The sequence below is a fragment of the Salarias fasciatus genome, chromosome 10 (genome assembly GCF_902148845.1).
Source record: "Salarias fasciatus chromosome 10, fSalaFa1.1, whole genome shotgun sequence".
Taxonomy (NCBI): Eukaryota; Metazoa; Chordata; class Actinopteri; order Blenniiformes; family Blenniidae; genus Salarias; species Salarias fasciatus.
Genome location: NC_043754.1, coordinates 26,091,682 through 26,112,316, shown reverse-complemented (window position 1 = coordinate 26,112,316; position 20,635 = coordinate 26,091,682).

Here is a 20,635-nt window from a genome sequence, read left to right as displayed (position 1 = left end):
TGTTGCTTTCAGACGATGGTTAAAGTTTATATCTGTAATCGGAGATATAAAAAGTGGCAACGGTGATTGCTGAGGGCCTGCGGGGGTGGGGGGGCGTCTCCTGGGGGGGGGGCTGCTGTAAAGAGCAGCAGACTGAAAGAGATTACTCAGACATGCGTGGATGAAGCCAAATAACGTTTTGGGGTGGTTTTAAAGGGAAATCAACTTTGGGGCATGATGAAAACCCTAAGAAAGTGGATTTTGCATGATATAGGTCCTTTAAAGCTTGGGTTGGCGATGTGAATGAGATACATTTTTTTAAATACTGGTTAAAATGATCTTTATGACCCGATGGGAAGCAATTCATAGTGTGTTTTTAAATTAGTTTGGAAAATATCCGCTATCTACAGCAGGAGTAAAACGGGACAAACAGCAACCAATAGTCTTGAGGGGACACCTTCTTTTAAACCAATCAAATCCCTTCGCCGTTCGACCTGCCCCCTGCGCGTACATGTACGCGTGCACTGACCCTGGTTCAGTGCGCGCATAGAAGGACGGAGCGTCGTTGCAGAATGGCGGAGACGAATGTTTGGGGGTTTACTTACCGCTGAGTGCGCCATAACTTGGCGTTGTGCAAATAAAGAAAAACAAAGAAACGAAGCGCTGAGGACAGGCTACGCCAGGAACGCACTGGACGCGCCGCGAACATCTCTGCATCTCCGCTGCCAACGGGAGCTCCTCCAGTGGGGTGGGAGCTGGGCGGAGCTAGCTAGGCGGAGCGTTGGGGAGATGCTACATGCTAACGCTAGTTTTCCAAGATTGCCAACCCTAGCTTTAAAGCCAGAAAAGATGAACATGCTGACATTTTTGCAGTTCAATCTACCTTGAAAATGGCTATGGTTCCACATCTCACTCCCTAGGCCGCACATCACTCTCCGCAGTGGTGAGCGCAGTCCGCTAATCAGCTAACCACTAATTAGCGAAGCTAACATTTTCATTAGCGGAGTAGCTGTTCAGCTAATTTTGAAAAACATTAGCAGACTTCCAGCTTCCACTAAATTTACACGTTAGCGACTCTGGTTTCCGAGGGTACTTGAACGCCTCTCATACGTGCTTCTGTTACTGTGCAAAGTAATGAAAAGTCTCTTCACTGCAGTTAAAAAAACGCCAAAAATTGTTTCGAAAAAACATGGATTTTGTAATACATATAACTCCTGATCCGTTCGTCCGATTGAAACAATTCAAAAACTGTTAGAAAGCCCCGGAACTCAAAATTCCGGGGATATTTGAATGACTCGCGTACGTGCTTGCGTCATGGCGCGACGTCAACAAATAATCCCCTATGCGCTCTCGGAGAAAATAGAGAGGAGCAGAGCGGGCGCGCTGCAGAGCGCGAGCTGCTGCGCTCGCGGCGCTACCCCGCGCCGATCAACCGTCAGATAGGAGCTCGATCTGAAACTCGGTGTGCGGCGCTGCCGCTTCTACGCGCGGCACATCCTGTGTGAACCAGGCGTTAGCGTTTAGTGGTTATTGTTAGCTTCAGCTAAATCTTTTAGCAGTTTATCGGTTTAGCGTTACCGAAGCTAACTTTTCAGTTAGCGGAAGAACGGTTATCGAAGCTAACTTTTTGGTTAGCTGTGCCCACCACTGGCTCTCTGCCAGCGTCATGTTTGTTTACAATAAGTTGACGTCCTGACTCGCGACTGCTACTGCACTTTTACTTCCATTCAAAAATGGCATTTTGCACTTTCTTTTGGGTTTTGTCATATTATTTATGTTTTATTTATTTATTTTCAGTTAACTGGGGCAGTTTACTGGAGTATTGTTGCCATTTTTGTTGCTTACTTATGTCCAAGAATAAACATTCTTTTACAGAGATAGATTTCAGTGTTTTGGGGTATTTTCAATAGTATTAAAGGCAGTGTGCCAACATCGTGATAATATCGTGAATCGTGGTATTTTGGGCCACCAATATCGTGATATCAAATTTTCATATCGGCACATGCCTGGTGTGTCTGTAAATTTTGAATGTGTGAGTAAGTGTGTATGTGCGTGGCGTGCACGAGTGATGTGCGTGTCTGTAAACGTGTGCAGACGTGTGTATAGATGTGTTAGTAAATATGTATGTACGCATATGTAATCGGGCGCCTGGGAAAGGGCTTTATTTTTATTGCGTGCTGTGGTTTGCTGTGTTTGCCTTTTTTTTTTTTTTTTTCCTTTTTATCCTAAATAAGCTCTTCCCAGTCACCTGGATTGGAACCCCGCCCATGTGAGCCTCTGGCCAATCCCATGTCTTCAATCAGCGCACCTGGGCTGTGGCAACTTGACAGGTGCATAAAAGGCAGTGTGGCTGTTGGCAGCAGGGGCAGACACAGGGGAAGCAGGGCGCCGGGAGGAGAGTCACAATATGTTTATTGTCATCATTCTGGTATGACGAAAAAGCTTACGCTTCCACTGGACGGTGCTACAGACAATCGGTAAAAACGAGAAATATATATCAGTTTAAATGTGCTGTACGCAGGATTCCGCATCTCCGCCATCTTGCTTAGGGTTACCTAAGCAAGATGGCGATTTGAAACCCAGCACAGCCAATCCTGTCCTGTTTTCTCTGACATCACGACCTTACGCAAGTTAAGCCCCTCCCACAAGAACGTGCGACGAACGCCCCTTGACTAATCAGGATAGAGCCTCATGGGCTCTTCTGATTGGTCAAAGATACCTGGAGCTGTGGAGATTCCTTTTCAGCTCAGAACAGAGACAGATGGAAACATTGCGCCCTCGTGGTAGTGCAGTTATGCTACACTCCTAAAGGATTATCAATGGATACTCTAACATTTAATCCAAAGAAAACACAGAAAAATTAGCATTGACTAGCAAAATCCTGCCTACAGCACCTTTAAGTAATAAAAAATAATAAAATACACATATGTACAAACAATACTACTAAGAATATACATATGTACATTAATAAAAACATATGTATATACACAATAATAAAAGACACTGTGTGCAAAGAAAGACACCATGTACAAGAACTATATTATGTTATGAAATGGAAAACGCAGCAAAAAAAAATGTGTACAGGAGAGCAAATGTGACTGTGCATCAAGCAGACAAATGTGAAGAGTTAAGGAGTCTAATGGACCAAGGGAATATGCTGTTCCTCAGCCTGTTTGTCCTGTACGAGGGGCTACCGGAAAATTCCCGGACTGTGATTATAACTTTTTATTTCTGACATTTCAAAATAAAACATCACCGTCGCCTTCAAAATAATCTCCATCCGCATTAATGCAGCGCTCCAGCTGTGTCTCCCACTTCACCAATGTGTCGTGACACCCGTGAAATGTCCCCGGCTGGGGACATTTCTCACTTCTCATTTGTAAGAGAATGTTGGCTATGGTCTGTGCTACAGCGCCAGTCCTCCTGGTATGGCGACTGTGTGTATTACACACGTCCGTTAAAAGTGGCAGAGGGGCAGAAAACATTCAATTTTATTCACATCAGTTGAAAAAATACAATCGAATTAATTGAATTCGATATATTGCCCAGCTCTAAACTGCACTACTGTTTATGACCATTTTAATACTTGTAACCGAGAATGAATTAACAGCTCAAAGATGGAAACTGAGGCAGTTATGTAGAGAGATAAAAATACACACTTTATTGTAACTCAGCAGACACAGAGAAAAGGTCAAGATTCCCCACCTAATAAATACGGTGGGAGAAAAACACACAACTTGCTTAGGGATGGAAGCGCGTCTGCCCCGAATTTATCCCCTCCCGCAACACAGCCCAGCTGGCCATTGGTTCCGCCCCAGCTGTGAGGCTTCACCATTACCCAGCCGGTTACAAACTGTTCGACACTTGTTTTCAGTAAATGAGCTCAGTACATTTTACTGGGTTCAAACTGACACAAAAGATCTTTCGGCTCTTTTTGAACCTTTTAAAATATAAATCTCTCTCTCATACACGCCTCCTTTCATTAAAAGCCTGGTGCAGCTACAGTTGAGACAAATAAAAACCCCGGCTACTATAAGAGGATTTACGGTATGTGTGTGTATGGTACGTTAAAAAAAAAAAAAAAAAAAAAAAAATGTGGGGCCCCACTGGATCAGTGATCAGTGTATCCTGGTCATGCTTCCAGAACAGTTTTTTCCTTCATGTTAAATCTTTGACTTCACACTTTATGCTCCACCTGCTTCATTATGAAATGAGTCCCTGAAACAGACGCGATTGTTGAATCTTTCTGGAGGAACCAGGAGAACCTGAAGCTTTCTGATGGAACCCTTCAGCCGGTTCACCGTGGAGGCTCCACTAGCAGCAGGTGAAGAGCTCTGCTGGAAACACCACTCAGTGATCGGCATCGGGACTTTATACCTTTATTTTGCTGAAATTCGAAGTAGCCTTCTAAAATTGTACTTAAGTTAAAATACTGTATGAAGATGAAAATGTGCTTTGAGTAAAAGCTCCAGCTTGATGGAGGGCACTCCTCCTCGTATGGAGAAGGATCAAAGTCATCAGTCCATCCCAGCACCAGTTGATTTTAATCGAACTGAAAGTCCTTTATTTGTCCCACAGGGGGAAACTGCAGTGTTCCAGCAGCACAGAGAAAAGAATTATGAATAGAATAGAAATGTGAAATGTGAATAATTTACAAAGCCCAACCATAGGCCTCCATAGAAAAATTAAAGAAGTGAAGACGTGTTGCGCTGATGATGTAGCTGCGGCCGCTGAGCTGCTGAACTGAAGCTGTTGTCTCATGTCATGCTATGTCTCAGGGTTCCTGCGGGTCCTTAAAAAGTCTTAAAAAGTCTTAAATTTAAAATCGAGGTATTTAAGGTCTTAAATTGTCTTAAATTTACTGTAAATTTGCTGTCCATATTAAATTTCCAGACGGTGTGTTTAATGCCCATGGGAAAGCACTGTGATCCGCCGTAAATTTTCTAATAGTTTGTATTTGTGTCATTAACTTAGCCTGCAGTAAATAGACGTAGCGTTTATTAGATGTTTTACGGTACGTACCGTACAGTGTCGGGCGGCTGCGTGACGTGTCGCCATTCGCGGTTTTCGAGGTGAGTGGAAAGATGTAAAGATGAGGAAGTGCAAATTCAAAGAAAAATGGATGGAAGAAGATTTATTTAAGAGGTGGTTGGCCCCTGATAAAAACAACAACAACAACGCCGTGTGCAAAATCTGCAAAAAGACTTTTTCTTTAGGGACTATGGGGCTCAGAGCCGTCGAGTCGCACATGAGAGGGGAACAACACCAGCGGTATGCGGCAGCAGCGAGCGGGGCCGGGCTAATCCCTGCGTTGCTTCCAGCACAACCCAACATTAGTTCTGACGCCACCTCTCAGCCGGCTATGGCAAGCTTCATTTCACCGCCAGAGACCCAAAAGGCAGAGGTACTGTGGGTACTCCATACTGTTGTGAGGCACGGTTCATTTAAATCCAACGAAGACATAAGTGGCGTCTTTGCTGCCATGTTCCCCGATTCCCAGCTTGCCAAGTCATTCACCTGTGGGGAAAATAAAACGGCATACGTCGCTAAATATGGCATCGCTTCATTTGTCAAGAAGGAGCTATCACGCAGTGTCAGCGAGAAGACATACGTTGTCATGTTTGACGAGAGCATGAACAAAACTGCAAAAAATAAGCAAATGGACATTCATTTGCGGTTCTGGAGCACAGATGAGGCGGGAACACAGCACGTCATCTCCCGCTACTATGGATCGGAGTTCATGGGTCGGTCCAGAGTCGAGGACATGTTGGGTCATTTCAATGCAAGTAACGTTGTGATTGTGTTTGAAATCGCATTCTATTATTCTATTCAGATCACAGTCTATAATCACTTTGACAGTCTGAAAGGTAACAGCATACACGATTCACAAAAAGTTAGGCATATTCAGCTTGATGGAAAACGTAAAAAGTTGATGCTGCATAAAAACTGAAACACTGAACAGTTGGACATGTCCATTCAAAAGTTTAGAAAAGGTCAAATTAAGTTAACCTGTTAAGGGTAAAGTCCATTTTAGGTACATTTTGAATTTTCATCAGAAAGCAAAATATCCCTAATGTTTTGTGAACATGGTGTATTGGCTCAGAGCTTATGTGTACCTGTTGGTAGTTGAAGTTGATTTTTGTCTCAATATGCCAATTTGTAATTTGTTCATGGGTGGTTGATGGGATATTAAGGAAAATGAAGGTAACAGCTGTTACTGTCGGCTGTTACTTGTTGCCATAGCACAGGGAACATTCAGGAGAGCTGATGAGCTGTAAATGGAGATGCAGAATCAAGCTATGTTGTATTTTAGCACAAAATACATGATTTTACAAGTTACTAAGCCTATGGAAAATAATTTTTCTAATTTGCAAAATTTACCATTAAATTTATAGGACACACACTATATCGTAATGAAAAACAATTGTGATCATCACATTTAGGTTATCAGGGGTGTGACGAACAGGCCGTTCGTCACGTGGTGAAATGCACTGCACTTTACACAGAGACACTTTTTCTCTCATTCACTTTGCACTTTGTAATGCACACAACACTTCAAGAAGCTAATTTGCACATAAAGGAATTTGCACAACGATTGTCATTTTAAATTATTTATTTATTTATTTATTGAAGGATGTTTGTCTGTGGGTCTGGTCGGGCGTGGCGGCGGACCTGCAGGACAAACAAATGACAAATCAAGATTGAGAAACGTGCAATATATGTGCCTGCTTTTAATTAGCTTTTCTTTTAGGTGTTGGCATGCATGCAGTGAGTGTGGAGAAGGTGTTGGGTGTGTGAATGTGGTGGAGTGTGTGTGATTTTAACTCACCTTTCTGCTCTTGTGTCCAGGAGTGGTGTCCGGCCAAAAGATTCCCCGGGGACGGACACCACTAAAGAAGGTTCTGGGCTGGACCAAGAGTGGAAATGGGTGGGGGGGTGGTTTCACGGATTTTAGATATGGTTTAGGATTTCATGTATTTATTTGGGTCGTTAGTTTGGTTTATTCTTAAGTATGGGTTTTGGTTTCGTTAGGTTAATATTATGAGTTTATAGTGGAGGATTTTAACATAGTTTTAGAAATCTAATATTATGTTTTATACCTCCTGGAGTTTTTATGGTTTTACCCTATTAACCTGGGTGTACTTAAGGGCCCGAAGACACTCAGACCGAGACCTGTGATTGTGCTGGCGGCAGCTGTGAGCTGTGTGCTGCTGCTGCTGCTGCTGCTGCTGCTGCTGCTGCTGCTGCTGCTGCTGCTGCTGGGGAAGCCAAACTCCTGGAAAATCCTCCGATGCACCTTTTTGCACCTTTTTGCACCTTTTTGCACCTTTTTGCACCTTTTTGTTGATTTTTTTGCACAGAAAATAAAAAAGAAGTGGACTACTGAACTTCGACTCATCTCTTCGTACTCACTGTTCCTCCGCCGCTCACGCCACGCTGTTTACAAGGGGTTTTGATGGATGTTTTTGATCTCTCTTTCCACTATATAAGCACAAACATTATTATTATTAGTAGTATTAGTAATATCCATCCATCCATCCATCCATTTTCTACCACTTATCCGGGGCCGGGTCGCGGGGGCAGCAGTCTCAGCAGGGATGCCCAGACTTCCCTGTCCCCAGACTCTTCCTCCAGCTCCTCTGGGAGGATCCCAAGGCGTTCCCAGGCCAGCCGAGAGACATAGTCTCTCCAGCGTGTCCTGGGTCTTCCCCGGGGTCTCCTCCCAGTGGGACATGCCCGGAACACCTCCCAGGGAGGCGTCCAGGAGACATCCTAAACAGATGTCCGAGCCACCTCAGCTGGTTCCTCTTGATGTGGAGGAGTAGCGGCTCTACTCCGAGCTCCTCCCTGGTGACTGAGCTCCTCACCCTATCTCTAAGGGAGCGCCCAGCCCCCCTACGGAGGAAGCTCATTTCGGCCGCTTGTATCCGGGATCTTGTCCTTTCGGTCATGACCCAAAGCTCATGACCATAGGTGAGGGTGGGAACGTAGATTGACCGGTAAATCAAGAGCTTCGCCTTTCGGCTCAGCTCCTTCTTCACCACGACGGACCGATACAACGACTGCATCACTGCGACCTGCATCACAATCTCACCTCCATCCGTCCCCCACTGTGAACAAGACCCCAAGATACTTGAACTCCTCCACTTGGGCTAGGGTCACTCCACCAACCTGGAGAGGGCAAGCCACCTTCCTCCGGTCGAGGACCATGGCCTCGGATTTGGAGGTGCTGATCCTCATCCTTGCCGCTTCACACTCGGCTGTGAACCGCCCCAGTGCATGCTGTAGGTCCGGGTTCGATGAAGCCAACAGGACAACATCATCTGCAAAAAGCAGAGATGAAATCCTGTGGTTCCCGAACCGGACCCCCTCCGGCCCCTGGCTGCACCTAGAAATTCTGTCCATGAAGATTATGAACAGAACCGGTGACAAGTAGTAGTAATATTTTTATTATCATTACACTGATCACTTGGCACATTGAATTGATAATTTCCTTTTTTTACATATGTACAGGAAAGGAGCTAAATCCAAATGGCATGCTGTCACTGGATGGGCCCAGTGTTAACTGGAGGTTTGTTGAACTCTTACAAGAAGAACACAGGGAGCGGTGTGGTGGAGCCCAGCTACAAATAATTGGGAGTTGTGGCCTTCACACGATGCACAACACATTTAAGAATGGCTTCACGGTGTGGCAAGCTGAGAAAATCCTGAGAGCCCTGCACTACCTGTTTCATTGTGCACCTGCAAGGAGGGAAGACTTCATGGCAGTGACCAGTTGTGATTCATTTCCTCTAACATTTTGTGGACACTGTTGGCTAGAAAACCTTCCAGCAGTAGAGAGAGCCATTGAAATTTGGCCACACATTGTCACCTACGTGGATCAAGTCAAAGCCAAGAAGCTCCCCAATCCAAGGTCATCGTCATACGACACCATTGCAGAAGCCCGGATGGATCATTCAAGCACCATTACTTACAGAGGATACGAACAATAAAACATAGTAACGAGTTGTCAGCATTTTAATCTTTGTAGAAAGTATTGTTAATACTGCAATACTTTTTCCAGTTTTGATTGTAATGATAGTTATTATGCCTGTGCTATTCCACTTTCAGACCCTACTCAGGCGCTTCATAAAGCGAGATGTCCTGGTTGATGTTTCCCCAGTAAAGCTGATCAGGTTTGATGTGACAGACCAGAGGCTCTGGGTCAGCCCGAAGCAAGTGGACACAGGTATGGGAGCCACAGCTGTCCTCATGGTAACTTTTATTGTCTTAGATAACAATGTGCTATATCAGCTGCAAAGTCACCAGTGAAGTATTTATGCTGAAAAATTAAGAGATTAGATTCATTGTTTAGACATAAAGCAGTTAACATGCTAACATGATTTGCACACATGGGGAGAGTTCATTTGATGATCCAGCTAACACGTGACCTTTTGTGCTTTTGTCAGGCAGTCGGAGTGGTGGAAATGAGCATGATGTGTTACAGTTCATGCAAGACAGCCAGAGTGCTCTGTCAAAAATTTGTCACAACATTTTATTAAAGTGCCCCCTGAAGTCCCCCACTGTCCAAAATATGATGTGCCTGGACCCCCAAAAGATGCACACTGAGCCAGACAGGTGCCTGCAAAAAATGAAGGCCCTCATTCTGAAATGTGTGCAGGACAAGAAGCTGTCAGGACGAGTCACAGCAGGTAGTATAGACATGTTAGAAATGTGAACAGTTACCTTGTGTTTAGCAAAGGGAGTCTTTGGGCATCTTCTTTAAATCAGTGGCTCCCAGGAGGTCCCCAGCAAAAAGGGGAATCATTTATTTTCACTATAATTCCATCCACAAATAACAGTGACATGACGTATGACTAGTTTGATAATGGGATTCATACTCTTTTTGTATTAGAACATCTAAATGCGAAAATCTTAAAAGATGGGGATTTGTGGTCTAATTTTTGTCAGGTGAGGGGTCCCTGATATGAAAAACTTTGAGAACCACTTCTCTAAATGTTGTCTCTCTTCTCAATGTCTTTGACTAAGATGATGTTATTTAATCAGCAAATGATCATATTTTAGATGTCAAGCTATACTAACCTGTTATTTTGAGGGTCATCTTTTTAGTTGTATTTTATTGGAAATACAGCACAGTATGAGTTATAACAAATACCTGTAGGACTAATATATGTTCTGAGACATAATAACTGTAGGAGCCATAATATAAGGTGTGTATGTGTCACTGGGTGTTTAAGGTTTCCATGGTAATGCACGGGTGCTTGGTCACGTGACGCATGCGGTGGTGGGCGGTCACTGTCAGGTAGTTATTAAAAGGTGTGTTCACCTGCAGGCAGATGGAGAGAGGAGAGCGGGGTCGCCATAATTTTTGTTGACCGTTTGCCGTGATTTGGCCCGTTTACGTTGATGCATGTTCACAGAAAGAGGTCATCGGAGGTGCAGCCGACAGTTTGTGCTGACGGATGTGAATTAAACGATTTGAACTGCATTTACGTAATCGTGTGTTTTCTGGAGGACGCGGCAGCGCGTCGGACAAACAGGAACCCTCACCTTTCCTCTCAGGGCGACAAGGTTGGCTTGGAGTCGCCGATACAATTTTGTCAACAAAAAAAGGCATTTAAAAAGGAATCGCCCGTGACAAGCCACAAGACAAGTCACAAGCTACGGAGCCTACAGCGACGTCAAGTAAGACGCACCGTGCCGCACGGCAACACCGGACACAACGCCACATCCACACACCACACGTGAAGTGCAGGTAAGCTGCCTGCTTCATGCTTGTGTGGATAAACCTGTGAACGGTGGCGCTGAAGAGCCCTTTGCGGGAAGGGTTTCTGAGTGAGGAAGTGGGGCTCGGGTAGGATGCTTGTGCAACGTGTGGCTCAGGGCGCACGGCGATGACGTCATCGTTTACAACGGGCTTGGTGACTTGATGCTTTGCGATTGAAATGCAGATGCGGCCGCTCTTTGAATGAAACGCTCATCATCACGCACTGTGGACTGATTTTTGATTGTGTTTTGATTGTGTTTGATGCTGCTTGTGACTGACAATTCACAAAGAAATCAAAATGAGTCTTTCGGATGGTGCTGAGATTGAGTCTGCAAAAAGAGTAAGCAAACTCACTGAAAAGGCTTTAATGTATCAGGTGGAAAAGCTGCAGACCGATCGCAAAGGGTTTGTGAATAAAATGAAAGGAATGATTCCGGAAATTAAAGTGCTTATGAAGCAAAGGGAAAATGTGCCTCAAATAAAAGAATTTCTGGGAAGTTTGAACAAACTCTGTGTGTGTGCTGGAAAAGCTCATGATGAACTGATGCCATTGCTGCCACAAGAGGAGGTTGATAAACAGACTGAGTGGTTTTCAAGCATCATGAAATACACTGAAACATTCTAAAATGATGCAAGACGGTGGATAAAGGAAACCGAACAGTTAATTCAAGTAAATGAGAATCATTGTCTTGTGGAAACTGAAATGAATGAACCGTTATTGAATGCTTGTGATGAGAATGAAGAGGACAAAATAAAGCCAAGTGACAGTATTTCTAATGTTGGATCTCACAAAACCTCTCGAACCATGCGCTCCAAAACTTCATCTGCACACTTGGTAGCTGTAGCTGAGCTGGCTGCTTTAGCTGCTAGACAAAGATCACTGGATGAAAAACATGCACTTGAAGAAGAAGAGCTGTGTAAAAGGAAAGCAAGACTGCAACTGGAAGAAGAAGAGGAGCAGCTGCGCAAGAGGAAAGAGAAACTACAACTGGAAGGTGAGATCGCAGAGAAAATAGCAAAATTGAACATTCTCAGGGCACAAAGCACGTCAAGTGGGAAAAGATCATCGAAGGTTTCAGATGGAATGAATTCTTATTTGGAAAAAGGAAAGGCACAACAGCAGCTCAGTGTGATGGCAGAAGAATTTCATCCCTCAGCAGCTGTGAAACCAAAAATTATAATGGACGGAAGTCAGTCAGTTAAACGCACAGCGGTGGAAAATGTAACATCCTCACAAAATAAAGTCCCACAATGGTCAGTGTTTGAAAATGTGGCAGCCCAAACACAGTACGGTCACCAACAACTCAACTCAAACTCGAATACAAATGCACCTGATGTAGAAAACCATGATGTTCTCAGCATTATGAGGAAGCAAAATGAAATAACAACTTTGCTTGTACAACAACAACGCCTCGCAGCCCTACCAAAGCGAGAGATCCCAATATTTGACGGTGATCCATTAAAATATCACACATTCATCAGAGCATTTGAAAACGGAGTTGAGAGAAACACCATAAACAACTCGGACCGGCTGTATTTCCTGGAGCAGCATACTAGAGGACAAGCCAGAGAACTGGTGAGGAGCTGTCAACATATGAACCCAGACCGTGGATATTTGAAAGCCAAGACTTTACTGAAGGAGCAGTTAGGTAACGAGCACAAGGTTTTGCTTGTTGCTACATGGAGAAAGCCCTTTCATGGCCTGCAATAAAACCAGAGGACGGGAAGGCGCTGCTGGACTACAGTCTATTCCTCAGAGGCTGCTGTAACGCCATGGAGGACGTGCTGTATCTCCATGACCTGGACATGCCTTCGAACATGCTGAACATCGTGAGGAAGCTGCCATACAAGCTCAGAGATGGATGGAGAACTCAAGCTTGTGAGCTGCAGGAACATCAGCAAAGAAGAGCAAAGTTCACTGATATCGCAGACTTTGTGGAAAAACAAGTCAAGATTCTAACAGATCCTGTTTTTGGCAGTATACAAGATTCAGCTATGATAACATACAAACCAAGGTTACAGCCTCAAGCCAAAGGGTCTAGCTTCGCTACCACAGTTGGACTGGTGGAGAACAACCCTCAGCCTGCAAAGAAGGACAAAGAAATCAAAACACCAGAAAAGAAGACTTGCATTTTCTGTGGTGCAGGACACACTCTGGATATGTGTGCGCAGTTGGGAAAAATGACACACCAGGAGAAGATTAAATTCTTACAGGAAAATGGCATTTGCTTTGGCTGTTTGTGTATAGGACACATCAGTAAGCACTGCCGCAAAAGGATTTCCTGTTCAAAGTGTCACCTGAAGCACCCCACTGTCCTCCACAGAGAAAAGGATTCAAAGCAAGCTGAGAAGGATGCAGAGGTTCGTGTCAACACCCTGGTGTTAAGTGGTCTTACAGGGGCTGGAACAGGGGCTGGAGACCAGGACTGTAAACTGCCAATTGTGCCCGTCCAAGTAAAATCTGAAAAAGGAAATAAAATTGTCACCACTTATGCATTTCTGGATCAAGGGAGCACAGCAGTGTTTTGTGCAGAAAGCCTGATGAATAAACTCAATCTCACGGGGAGAAAAGGACACATCCTTCTACGCATGATGGGACAACAGAAGGTTGTGAGCAGCAACACATTGTCTGGACTGGAGGTGGCTGCGCTGCATGGAGACACATTCCTCAAGTTGCCTAATGTGTACACACAGGAGTCCATGCCAGTGTCTAAAAGGAATATCCCGACAAGGAAGGATATTAAGAAATGGCCTCACCTGAAACACATTCAATTACCTCCAATCAATGCAGAAATTGAGCTTCTTCTTGGAATGAATGTACCAGAAGCCCTGGAGCCATTGGAGGTGGTGCATAGTGTGGATGGAGGACCTTTTGCCACTAGGACCAGGCTTGGATGGACTGTAAATGGACCACTAGGAGGCAGCAGTGAGATGACTGCAGACAGAAAAGAGCCACCAATAACTGTCAACAGGGTCTCTGTCGCAAACCTGAGAGAGGTCTGGCAGCCTCGGAGGCAGTCATCTCAACTCCTCCACCTCTCTGTTGTGAATACTTCCAGGTCGACTCATGCATCAAAGATCAATTCAAAGAAGAAACAGTTGGTTGAATACAAGGGCCCAAAGACAGTGAAAATAAAAGTTAAAGCTACTCAAGCAGAAGATGTTGAACTTTCTAAAGAGGACACCTCTAAAGAAGCAAATGAACTGATGGTTGAAGAAACACCACCTCCCACCTACTGGAAAGAGTTCATGGAGAAGCGGTGGCAGAACCTCTCATTCAGTGTTCTTCAGGAGAATGAGAAATTACATGAAACATCGAAACCAAGGAGGAGCAGATTTCAAAGCTTCAGAACAAGAAAGAGGAGCCACAATGGTTGGCACAAGTCCAATACATGTCTGGATGGAGCATGTCTTGGAAAGGATCTGGTGGAAGGACACTTACCTCAACTACAGGGGCACCAGAAATGGACAGGAGCGAGGAAGAACCTCAACGTGAGACTTCACCCTCAACATGGACAGCACCGCACCTCGGAACTCATGGCTGATGAGATGAATGATTCAAACCTCTTCACACCGTCGTGGATTTGTCCGTCAGGTTCGGATAAAAGCGCGAAACAACTGTCTGGATCGGCCTGTTACCGAGATCGGTTTGCTGCAGGAGGCTGAAGATGGTTGAAGACTAGAAACATTGGTTTTGTGGATTATCTCGTGGAACTATGTTTGGATTATCCTTTTGATTTTTTTTCTTTTTTGGTCACAGTTGGCTTTCTGTGAATTCGCCTTTTTTTGGACGTTTTTGGCTATTCCTAATTTTTTGAAGTTTATGCTTAAGACTTGGAAAGAAGAAAGAAGATTCCAATGTGGATTATTATTTGATGAACACTACTTCAGTGATTTGTAAATTGTTATTGGTATTCTGGCTCCATGTATTTTCTGATTTGGTAATTATTGAACAATAATTAAGGGGCTGGTGTGTAGGAGCCATAATATAGGGTGTGTATGTGTCACTGGGTGTTTAAGGTTTCCATGGTAATGCACGGGTGCTTGGTCACGTGACGCATGCGGTGGTGGGCGGTCACTGTCAGGTAGTTATTAAAAGGTGTGTTCACCTGCAGGCAGATGGAGAGAGGAGAGCGGGGTCGCCATAATTTTTGTTGACCGTTTGCCGTGATTTGGCCCGTTTACGTTGATGCATGTTCACAGAAAGAGGTCATTGGAGGTGCAGCCGACAGTTTGTGCTGACGGATGTGAATTAAACGATTTGAACTGCACTTACGTCATCGTGTGCTTTCTGGAGGACGCGGCAGCGCGTCGGACAAACAGGAACCCTCACCTTTCCTCTCAGGGCGACAAGGTTGGCTTGGAGTCGCCGATACAATAACTGAAATATAGTTGGAAATCAGACATTCATTTTCCAGGATGTACTGAATATAAATCTCTTGTGATTTCCACAACATAAAATTTTAACTGGAATTATTACAAATGCCTGTCTTTATCTAAATGCAGGTGATGAGATTGCACAACAGTTTCAGAAGTTCCTCTTCACTGAGGCCAGAGGAGAGGATTTCAAGGCCTTCAGTGTATTGGATGGAAAATCGCGAGTTGACAGCTTCCTGCATAAGGCCATGAATGGATATGCAGAACTTTGGAGCTTTGTGGAAAAGCTGCTGCTTCCGTCCCATGGACAAGCTACTGCGGAGCGTGGATTCTCCATAAACAGGGAGGTGGAGATGTGCAATATGAATGAGGACACTATAGTCTCACAGAGACTGATCTGCGACTATGTGAAGGTATGTGGTGGAGTGGTCAAAGTGCCGCTGACTAAAGAGCTGCTAAATGAGAGCGCAACCGCACACAGCCAGTACAGGATCTTCTTGGAAGGTGAGAGGAAGAAAAAGAAAAGACAAAACAGAGAAAAAGGGCTGAAAATGAGCTTGAAGAGCTATGCAAGAAAAGAAGAACAATCTCAACTGTGTGCGAAAGTCTAGAGAAGGATGCAGATGGCTTTGCAGAGAAGGCTGAGAATACAGCAGGGACAAAGACGGCAGAACTCATCACTAAATCCAACTCCATGAGGAAAAGATGCAAGGACAAGGGAGGGGAGCTGATGCACCTGGACCGTGAAACTGAGAAGAGGGTGGTAGAGCCACACCATATGTCTTGAAGAGAATTTGGGATGTTGGAAAACAATGGACCTCTGTGTTGATCGGAGATGTGTTAACAATCCTGGAAAAACTTTTCAATTCTCGCTTAGAATCATTTCTTGGAAAACATCAAATAATAAATGAAGGGCAGTATGGATTCAGATCTAAAAGGACAACATCAATGACGACTGGTGGTGATGGTGTGTAGCGCCAGTGAAGGCAGCAACCACTGATCCGTTAGTCTGATAGCAATCTGTCTCATGTGTTTTTGCTATGTTTGTGCAGGTTGACTTTTTTTTTTGGTTTCTCACTTCTTATCACGACTCCCTCTTGGAATCGCGATCTGAATTAATGTATTTTTTTTTTACCACCACCCCTCCCCCGCTCCCCCCAATTTCTGTCTGAGTTCCTTTAACTCTGTTTCTTTTTTCAAGACGGAGTGCTGTTACTGGCTGCCTGGGCGTCTTTAAAACCCATGGAATTTCGTTGCACTTGTAACTTCGGTAACTTGTTGCAATGACAATAAAGATGATTCTGATTTCTGATTTCCTTCATTTGTATTCTGTCCTTCACCTTGCTCAATTCTGGTATTTGTCCATTCCAGTATCTGTCCATTTCTGCTATTAGTCTGTTATCATTCCTGGTATTTGTCCATTCTGCTATTCTGTCCGTCACAATTGCTGGTTTTTGTCAATTACCATTGCTGGTATTGTCTAATTGTTATTGTCTACTGTTTACTATATTTTGTCTTGTAGCATAACTATGTGCTCATAGTGTTTCCATAGATGAGCTTGGGGGTAGGATTAAATAAGTTTTCTTCCTCCTACTCCCTTTTTTCAGGCATTCTATGTTTATGTTATTATGTTGGAATTTTTTTGTTTTGCAGTGTTAATCGCCTGAAATGAACGAATTAAAAAAAAAAACAAAAAAAAAACATTTGTGTAGTTTTTCAAACATTTATGTACATGATTTAACCTTTTGGTTTGAGACAGGCTGTTTTTGAGGACTCTGTAACAATTCGCCCGTTGTTTCCAGGACGATCTTGCCACACGCATGAAGAGGTCACGGGCGGAAAATGACAACCAGCAGGGGTGATTAACTGGGAGACGACAGACTCAGGATTGACAACAAAAAACACATTTATTCCGGGAGAGAGGAAAAGAAAACCCCAACAACTGAACACAAGCAACCCGCCGCTCGGGCGCTCCTACTAATAAACTTTAACCACAAACGCCGCACCTCGCGGGAAGCCCAAAAAAAACCCCACAAAATCTCCCCAAAGATCTGTCTTTCCCCCCAAGTTTGAGGAGCACGTCCCTGAACGGGGACGGACTGAGATGCCGGCCGGCCGAACCTACTCACGCCACTGCCCAAATCCTCAGTCCTCTCGCCCCCGACGCTCCTCCTTTCCAGCCCGGCGGCTCCGTGGCAAACAGCCTGTAAATCCAGAGGGTCCACAATACTCCCGGAATTATAATCCCACTGGTGCAGATCCGTCCTGGCCAGCGCTCCACGGCCTCGTGCCTCCGGACTGTCAGTTCCTAGTTGGCGTGTGACGTCACCTCCCCCCTCCAGCAGGTGCGCTGCCCTCCTAAATAAACAACCCCGCCCAGATACCAGTGACAGGTGAAAACGCCCATAAGTTCTCCCCCGATTAAATATCCCCAGTGAACCAAGTTCACACTCAGCTGTCAGCTCAGGAAAAAAACATTTAATCCCCCCTGCTGGGTGAAACGGGAAAGACCTACCCGGTCGTTACATTCCCCCCCCCCCCAGCCAGCGGCTTGTCTGGACCGAAGTATGGCTTCATGTCGACCACGTTTACGGTATCCACTTTCCCTTTAGCTGACGACCATCGCACTTGGTAATTCACCGGGCCCAACTTCTTCACAACCAACGCAGGCCCTATCCACCTTGGCGCGAGCTTGGCCGTGAACCTTTCAGATGCTTTTGACAGTGGGTGTGACCTAACCCAGACCAGGCTACCGACCGCAAAGTGTACATCCCTGCGTCGTGCATTGTAGTACCTGGCTTGTCTGGCCTTAGCCGCGCCCACGTGTCTCATAACCTCCTCCTGCAACTGTGTGTGTGTGTGCAGGGTTCGGTATGTGGCAGTGTGTGGTGCTGGTGCCCTCTCCACAAGTCTCTCCAGAGGCCCCTTCAGCTCCCTTCCCAGAGCCAGTAAAGCCGGAGTTGCGCCTGTGGTCTCGTGCACAGCTGTGTTGAGAGCCAACCGGAACTCTGGCAGCCACCTGTCCCAGTCCTGGTGATGGTCTCCAACAAAGCAGGCCATCATGGTCTTCAAGGTGCGGTTGACCCTCTCCGTCATGTTGGTCTGGGGGTGGTAGGCTGTTGTGAGTCTCTGGGTCACACCCCAGGACTCGCACACCTGTGCCATAAGGTGACTCGTGAACTGGGGTCCCCGGTCCGACACCAGGTACTTGGGGACTCCCCAGCGGGTGAAAATCTCGTCCTTGAGAATTTTGCAGACCTTTGGAGTCTTAGCATCCCTTATGGCGAATAACTCCACCCATCTGGTGTAGTAGTCCACCACCACCATCAGGATGGAGTTCCGGTCCCTGCTGGGAGGAAACGGGCCCATGAAGTCCACTCCGATCATGTCCCCGGGGGTCTGGACATCGGGTGATTGGACGAGTCCTGCAGGTTTTTCATTGGACGCCTTGTACTGCTGGCAGGTGGTGCATGTACGGACGTGCGCCCAGACGTCTTTGCGGACTGTTGGCCACCAAGCCACCTGGAGGACCTTCAGAAGGGTTTTCATCCGACCCAGGTGTCCCCCGATGGGACTGTCATGATAGTAAGCCAAGAACTGCGGAACCAACACAGCTGGCACAACCAGTTGATAATTGAACCCCCCATGTTTCGATGGGACCCCCCGGCACCACACCCCTTGCTGGAGCTGGAAATGGATACGGCCCGGTTTGGGCTGGGGTTCGGAGGGCCCGAGTTCCTGGCAGTCTGGGTCGGTTGCCTGTGCATCAGCAATGTCCTGGAAGGAGCTCGGAAGGTCTGCCCAGTATGTTCTGGGCACTGTGAGGCCCACTGTCCCATCAGGACCCTGAGGTGCCCGCGACAAGGCATCGGGTACTACGTTACAGCACCCCTTCTTGTAGTGCACCCTGAAGGTGAATGCCTGTAGTCGCAGGGTCCAACGTGTGAGACGCGACGATGTTTTGGGGCAGTTGAAGGCCCAGGACAGAGCACTGTGGTCCGTATACACATCGAATGTGTTCCCCTCTAGGAAGTGTCTCCACTTCTCCACCGCCCAAACCACGGCCAAGCACTCCTTTTCAGCTGTGGAGTAACGCAACTCTGCTCCCTGGAGTCCTCTGGAGGCGAAAGCTATGGGTCGTTCCTCACCGTCGATGTCCTGCATGAGCACCGCCCCCAGGCCCACGTCGCTGGCGTCACAGTGAACCTGGAACCCCAGTTGCAGCTGTGGCTGAGCTAGGACTGGTGGAGACTGTAGCTGCGCCTTGAGGTGGTCAAATGCAGCCTGGCAGTCAGGGGTCCACTCCCACAGAACGTCTTTCTTCTTCAGACGGTTCAGGGGAGAAGCGATATCAGCCAGTCTGGGGATGAACTTATGATACCAGCCCACCATTCCCAGAAACCGCTGGAGGCTCTTCAGGTCTGTGGGTGCAGGGAAGGCTGTTATGGCTGAAACCTTGGCTGGATCGACTTCAACCCCCTGGCCTGACACCAAATGTCCCAGGAAGTTGAGCTGGTTCTGGAGGAGATGACATTTTTTTACATTCAGAGTCAGGTTGGCCTGGTGGAGCTTGGCAAACACGGCCTCGAGGTCCAGCAGGTGCTGCTCCTGGGTTTTCGAGAAAACAATGATGTCATCGATGTAAACAAAACAGACCTTCCCCCTCAGGTCTTCCAGGACGAGCTCCATCAGCCGCTGAAACGTGGCTCCAGCGTTTCGCAGGCCAAAAGGCATGACCTTAAACTGGAACAGTCCCAGATGCGTGGCCATCGCCGTCTTGAGCCTGCTCTCCTCGTCCATAGCCACCTGCCAGTATCCGCTTCGAAGGTCCAGTGAGCTGAAATACTGAGCCCCCTGCATGGATTCCAGGATCTCATGTACCAGGGGCATGGGATAGGCGTCAGGCTGTGTCTTGGCATTTAAGCCTCTGTAGTCCACACAGAAGCATGGCGTCCCATCCTTCCTGGGAGTGAGGACCACCGGTGATGCCCAGGGTGAGGTGGAACGTTCGATGACCTGGTTCTCCAACATGGCCTGAATTTGCTCTTCAATGATGGCTTGTTTCTGCGGGGAGACTCTGTAGGCCTGTCGACGCACTGGAACCTCATCCGACGTAATTATTCGGTGCTTAATCACATTGGTGGACCCAGTGGTCTCAGTCCAAACGGTCGGCCACTTCTGCAGCAGTGGCCGCACCACTTCAGGCTGAGCGTCCAGGAGGGGCATGACTGGCTGGGGTGCCCTGGAACCGGTGTCTGCCACATAAAAGTTCACTTTAGGGGTCTCCTGGCGCCACAGGAGGTTCTCTCGTGTTTTGCGGAGAAATGCGTGCTCCTTTCCCCCCGGCATGAGGTACTTCCTGAGATGGGGCTTCAAAGTAAGGTGTGCCATGATCATAAAGTCCAGTCCAAGAAGTAACGGCATGCACAGCTGCTCATCAGCAAGGATATGGACTGCTAGCGCTCCCTGGAAGTCGTGCAGTCCGAGGAGTAGAGTGGTCTTCCCCATAGG